General features: G+C 44.9%; 1 pseudogene; it reads left to right on the plus strand.

The window, feature by feature from the left end:
- Positions 1-249: 249 nt before the first annotated feature.
- LOC111981107 (dual specificity calcium/calmodulin-dependent 3',5'-cyclic nucleotide phosphodiesterase 1B-like) overlaps positions 250-7078 on the plus strand; it is a 20447-nt pseudogene continuing 13618 nt past the window's right edge.

Raw genomic sequence — 7078 nt, forward strand, 5'->3', positions numbered from 1 at the left:
TTTCAACCTGTTGCCAAAGCAGTTACTGGACATCTGCGCTGAGTTGCCAGCTCATAACATTGAAGTACAACATACAAATATGGGGGAAATTGCTTAGTAATTGCTGCCATCACACACCTGACTGTGTTTTGACCACAGTGCTGTCTCGCTGAAGATCTTGTACCTGATAATACTGTTGTGTTATGACAGGAACCAAGGTTATTCGTCACCGAAATGACTTTTTCACTCCTACTGTAAATGAAAGAACTTTTGAGGCTTAAAAACGCTGACGAAGGGCTGATACAAAGCTGATACTAAGCAAGTGCAGTGTGGAAGATTTCAAATTCTCTAAAAGCTTATTATTCACGAGACCAAAATCCTCCATAAGGCCTATGGCATAAAGTGCGTATGAAGACTGTGGAAGCTGTTTGTTCAAAGTGGGACTCTCTTTCCAGGCTGAGGTGTATGATCAAACAGTTGGAGGAGAAAGAAGTGGACTGTGAAGATCTGAAGAAGAACTTGGACTACACAGCATCCTTACTGGAGGCAGTTTACATTGATGGAACCAGGTACAGTACCAAACTTTTATTTGTGTTTATTTAACCTTTATTTAACGAGGCAAGTCAGTGAAGAACACATTTTTATTTACAATGAGGCCTTCCAAAAGGCAAAAGGCCTCCTGCGGGGACGGAGGCTGGGATTATTATTATTTTTTTAAATGAAAATATAGGAAAAACACAACACACAAACAAGAGAGACAGCAACAACATACACGAAGAGAGACCTAAGACAACAACATAGCTGGCAGCAACATGACAACACAGCATGGTAGCAACACACACTAACAACAACATGGTAGCAACACAACATAACAACAACATGGTAGAAACAACATGACACAACATGGTAGCAACACAACATGACAACACAGCATGGTAGCAGCGACAACATGAAAACAAAGCATGGTAGCAACGACAACATGACAACAACATGGTAGCAACACAACATAACAACAACATGGTAGAAACAACATGACACAACATGGTAGAACAACATGACAACAACATGGTAGCAACACATCATGACAACACAGCATGGTAGAAGCACAACATGACACCAACATGGTAGCAACACATGGCAACAACATGGTAGCAACACATGGCAACACATGGTAGCAACACAACATGACAACAACATGGTAGGAACAAACAACATGGTAGCAACACAACATGGCAACACAGCATGGTAGCAACACAACATGGCAACAACATGGTAGCAACACAGTATGGCAACTTTTGTGTGATTATACTGCATGATACTGTAAGTTCTACAACACAAACTTCCAACTTACCTGACTATAAAAGAATGAGCTACCAAACCCGCTCACAAGGTTGCTTAAATCTTGAGTTCCTTGTGGTCTCCACAGATTTAATGCCTCCCATTGTTGGGATAACCTAACCAATTCTTGCATCTGGATTCCCTGGTGCTGCTAGGGCCGTTAAGACTCCGGTCTTAAATTGAGGATTGCAGTTGTTTCCATTGATTGTAATGGTTTATTTGTTGAAATTATAGGGTTGTAATTGTAGTGTTGTAATTGTAGTATTGTAATTGTGGTGTTAAATTGTGGTGTTAAATTGTAGTGTTGTAATTGTAGTTTGTAATTGTACCTTGTCATTTTTTTTTTTTTTTTTTTTTTTTTTCCCTACTGCCTGCTTAAGGCTGGAAACACGTGCACACACACTAACTACATAATCATATCCTTGTTTTTACTCTGACCAAAAGCTCCACAATATTAGGCAAATTGACAGGCCTATCCACTGCCCATGTGTTTTTTACACAAGTGTAGGCTTGTTATATTAGTATTTCCCTAAGCCAGTAGGTGTTCGGAGGCCAACGTGTCTCGGGGCTATGACCCAAAGCACAATGATGAAGGATGTAATGCCGAAACACGTTTCCCTTCTAGTTACATTTTTCATCCAACAGATATGAATACTGTGCCGCTTAGAAAAAGGGAAACAAAAGAAAATTGTGTCCTTGTCCCTCCCGTCTCAGACAGGGTCTGATTTGTTCCTCCTCCCTCTCTCAGACAGGGTCTGATTTGTTCTCCTCTCCTCCCGTCTCAGCAGACAGGGTCTGATTTGTTCTCTCTCTCCTCGTCTCAGACAGGGTCTGATTTTGTTCTCCTTCGGTCTCAGACAGGGTCTGATTTGTTCTCCCTCTCGTCTCAGACAGGGTCTGATTTGTTCTCTCTCTCTCCCGTCTCAGACAGGGTCTGATCTGTTCTCTCTGCTTCTCCCGTCTCAGACAGGGTCTGATTTTCTCTCTCTCTCTCCCTCTCAGACAGGTTGATTTGTTCTCTCTCTCTCTCGTCTCAGCAGAGTCTGATTTGTTCTCTCTCCCGTCTCAGAACAGGGTCTGATTGTTCTCTCTCTCTCGTTCAGACAGGGTCTGATTTGTTCTCTCTCCCGTTCAGACAAGGTCTGATTGTTCTCTCTCCTCTCAGACGGGTCTGATTTGTTCTCTCTCTCCGTTCAGACAGGTCTGATTTGTTCTCTCTCCTGCTCAGACAGGTCTGATTTGTTTCTCTCGTCTCCCCTCTCAGACAGGGTCTGATTTGTTCTCTCTCCCGTCTCAGACAAGGTCTGATTTGTTCTCTCTTTCTCGTCTCAGACAGGGTCTGATTTGTTCCTCTCTCTCTCTCAGACAGGGTCTGATTTTGTTCTCTCTCTCTCTCGTCTCAGACAGGTCTGACTTTGTTCTCTCTCCCGTCTCAGACAGAGTCTGATTTGTTCTCTCTCTCTCGCGTCTCAGACAGGGTCTGATTGTTCTCTCTCTCCTGTCTCAGACAGGGTCTGATTTGTTCTCTCTCTCTCCGTTCAGACAGGGTCTGATTTGTTCTCTCTCTCTCCCGTCTCAGACAGGGTTGCATTTGTTCTCTCTCCTCCTTCTCAGACAGGGTCTGATTTGTTCTCTCTCTTCTCGTCTCAGACGGGTCTGATTTTGTTCTCTCTCTCTCCCCTCTCAGACAGGGTCTGATTTGTTCTCTCTCCTCCCGTCTCAGACAGGGTCTGATCTGTTCTCTCTCTCTCCATCTCAGACAGGGTCTGATTTGTTTCTCTCTCTCCCGTCTCAGACAGGGTCTGATCGTTCTCTCTCTCTCCCTCTCAGACAGGGTCTGATTTGTTCTCTCTCTCTCTCGTCTAGACAGGGTCTGATTTGTTCTCTCTCTCTCCGTCTCAGACAGGGTCTGATCTGTTCTCTCTCTCTCTCCCTCTCAGACAGGGTCTGATTTGTTCTCGTCTCCCGTCTCAGACAGGGTCTGATTTGTTCTCTCTCTCTCCCGTCTCAGACAGGGTCTGATTTGTTCTCTCTCTCTCCCTTCTCAGACAGGGTCTGATTTGTTCTCTCTCTCTCTCAGACAGGGTCTGATTTGTTCTCTCTCCGCTCAGACAGGGTCTGATTGTTTCTCTCCTCTCAGACAGGGTCTGATTTTTTTCTCTCCTCTCAGACGGGTCTGATTTGTTTCTCTCTCCTCTCAGACGGGTCTGATTTGTTCTCTCTCCTCTCAGACAGGGTCTGATTTTTTCTCTCTCCTCTCAGACAGGGTCTGATTTGTTCTCTCTCCTCTCAGACAGGGTCTGATTTGTTCTCTTCTCCTCTCAGACAGGGTCTGATTTGTTCTCTCTCTCTCTCAGACGGGTCTGATTTGTTTCTCTCTCCACTCAGACCGGGTCTGATTTGTTCTTCTCTCCTCTCAGGACGGGTCTGATTGTTCTCTCTCCTCTCAGACCGGGTCTGGATGCAGACGGATGAACCTCGCAGAAGCTGCACTCTGATGGCGTGCCCACGGAGGTTACTGATTGGCTGGCTTCAACCTTCACTCAGAGGGCCCGCCGCCCTGCCCGTCGCTCCGACGACAAACCAAAGTTCCGCAGCATCGTCCATGCAGTGCAGGCTGGGATATTCGTTGAGAGGTAGATATAAAACGTTCTTATCCTTAATGAGGGGGTTCATTTATAATATACATGCAAAGGAGGCTCACCCAGTGAGGTAGAGGAGGATGGTCCTCCTCATTAATTTGAGAAAGAAATGAAATGTAAAAAAAAAAAAACTCCTCCTAAATCAAGTTGTGCATGGGGTTTGTAAAGTGTGTGTGTCACAGGGTCAGGACGAGTTCATCTAGGTTCGTTAGCAGTGAAATGCATGATCCACATTCAGGTTAAAACAAGGAAATGACAGATTCCCTTCTGAGATTGTCCAGTGCCAAACATTCCATGTGCTGTTGCTCCAGGATGTTCAGAAGGGCCTACACTGCTGCCATGCCGGACCAACCTGCAGCAGTCGGCAACTGTCTCAGGGTAACAACGTCTTATCTGTTATCAGTCTATAAGTCTTTCATTAGGCACCACATTTTTTTAATTGAACCTTTATTTAACTAGGCAAGTCCGTTTCCCTAAGCCAATTAGTCACCACATAGAGAGCCGAGCCAGGACTGTCCCTGACCACGTGACTAGTTTGTYCTGGTCAGGTCATGTGGACAAGAAATAAAAAAAAACTTACTACAATATGACCTTACTACGTTTTGATGTAGTCAAATGGCTATTTCACAGCAGGAGACATTTTGCCTCTTGGTTTGGCCGTCATTGTAAACAACAATTTGTTCTTAATTGACTTGCCTAGTTAAATAAAGATTAAATAAATGTAGTTATCCTTTTTAATATCAGACTGTCTCTATTTCTTGAAAAAGTCAATGTGGACATAATGAGATCAGATTCTGTGGGTCTCGATCCTCTCCATCTTTAGGACATTGACCGGTGGAACTTTGATGTGTTTGCCCTGAACACTGTCTGCCATGACCACGCACTACAGACCCTGTTCTTGGAGCTGGTCACACGATACGAACTCAACAGCAGATTCAAGGTCTCCACCTATATCACTTCGCACATCCTTGCTATATTTGACTCGTTTCCTTACTATATGACTCGTTCCTTACTATATTTGACTCGTTTCCTTGTATTATTTGACTCGTTTCCTTGCTATATTTGACTCGTTTCCTTGCTATATTTGACTCGTTTCCTTGCTATATTTTGACTCGTTTCCTTGCTATATTGACTCGTTCCTTGCTATATTTGACTCGTTTCCTTGCTATATTTGGACTCATTTTCCTTACTATATTTGACTCTTTCAGTTTCTGTACAGATTTAATTCTACATTAGCCTTTAACAATTCAAACTTCTCTCGCTGCCCGAAAAACACACGGTTTGTCTGCTGAAGTGAACACACATATGTCCTTAGCTAGATGGAATTATTCTAGTTGGTAAAGTAGTACATCTCGGGAGCAGATTCCGACACAGATGACGTTGAGAGGTTGATGATACAGTACGGACAAACACAGTGGACCAAACACAGTGGACCAAACACAGTGGACCAAACACAGTGGACCAAACACAGTGGACCAAACACAGTGGACCCAACACAGTGGACCCAACTCCATGTGAACTCTCGATGTCATGTTACAGATCCCCATCTCCTGTCTGATGTCCTTCTTGGAGAAGCTGGAGAAAGGCTACAGTAAACACAGCAACCCGTACCACAGCAGTGTCCACGCAGCCGACGTCACACAAACCCTACACTGTCTGCTCCTCCGTACAGGACTAGTGGTACAGTACAGCACCTTTTTCACTCAGTTTACAACAGATCATCCCTGTAATATTGTATTTGAAATGGCATTTCCTGACCCGTCTATAGGCCCATAGTTGGCCTGCCAGGTCAGGTGACGTGGTGAGGGGAAAATTCAAGGCACTAGCTGTAGTGGATGGACTTGAAGGAAGCCAATTTATGTGATTTAAAAAAAACTGTAATCCAATGTAAATTACTTATTTACTGTAAGCCAATGTAAATGACTGTAAATATGAAATGRAGATGTTTATAACAAGGGTATCTGTGTTGGTCTTGCCTCCAACTCTGGTTACTTGATAATAATTATATAATGACTGTATATGAAATGGATATGTGTGCTATGTACACTCAGTGGCCACTTTATTAGGTACATCCATCTAGTACCGGGTCAGACCCCCCCTGCCTCCAGAACAGCCWGAATTATTTGAGGCATGGAAACGTTGCTCAATTGGTATCATATATAAGATGGCGCCGACAGAGATGGTCGCCTCGCTTCAGGTCCTTTACAAGCATTTCGCTACACTCGCATTAACATCTACTAACCATGTGTATGTGACCAATAAAATGTGATTTGATTTGATCAAAGGACCTAACGTGTTCAAGGAAAAAATTCCCCCACACCATTACACCACCACCACCACCAGTTTGTATCTTTGACACCAGGCAGGATGGGGTCATGGACTCATGCTGCTTACGCTAAATCCTGTTTTTCCACTCCGGTGTGGTCGTCTGCTGCAATAAGCCCATCCGTGACAAGGGCCCGTCCAGTTGCACATCCCCAATAAGCCCATCCGTGACACGGTCCCGTCCAGTTGCACATCCCCAATAAGCCCATCCGTGACACGGGCCCGTCCAGTTGCACATCCCCAATAAGCCCATCCGTGACAAGGGCCCGTCGAGTTGCACTCCCCAATAAGCCCATCCGTGACAAGGGCCCGTCGAGTTGCACATCCCCATAAAGCCCATCCGTGACAAGGGCCCGTCCAGTTGCACAACCCGAGATGTCGTTCTGCACTCCACTGTTGTACTCGCTGTTATTTGCCTGTTTGTGGCCCGCCTGTTACTTGCACGGTTCTTGCTATTCTCCTTCGACCTCTCTCATCACAGCTGTTTTCACCCACAGGACTCCTGACTGGATGTGTGTTTGTCGCACCGTTTCTTAAACACCAGACACTGTCGAGCATGAAAAGCCCAGGAGGCCGGACGTTTCTGAGATACTGGAAGTGGCGCGTCTGGCACTGACCATCATACCGTTCAAAGTCGCTTAGGTCATTTGGTCCATTCTAACGTTCATCGAGAGTACCTGAATGCCTCGATGCCTGTCTGTCTGTTTTATAATAGCAAACCAACGGCAAGGGGACTCAATGTTTGTAGGAGACAAAATGTAATTGTGAAGGTGTGATTTCCCTAATAAAATGGC

The sequence above is a fragment of the Salvelinus sp. IW2-2015 genome, linkage group LG3, assembly GCF_002910315.2.
Source record: "Salvelinus sp. IW2-2015 linkage group LG3, ASM291031v2, whole genome shotgun sequence".
NCBI classification, from domain to species: domain Eukaryota; kingdom Metazoa; phylum Chordata; class Actinopteri; order Salmoniformes; family Salmonidae; genus Salvelinus; species Salvelinus sp. IW2-2015.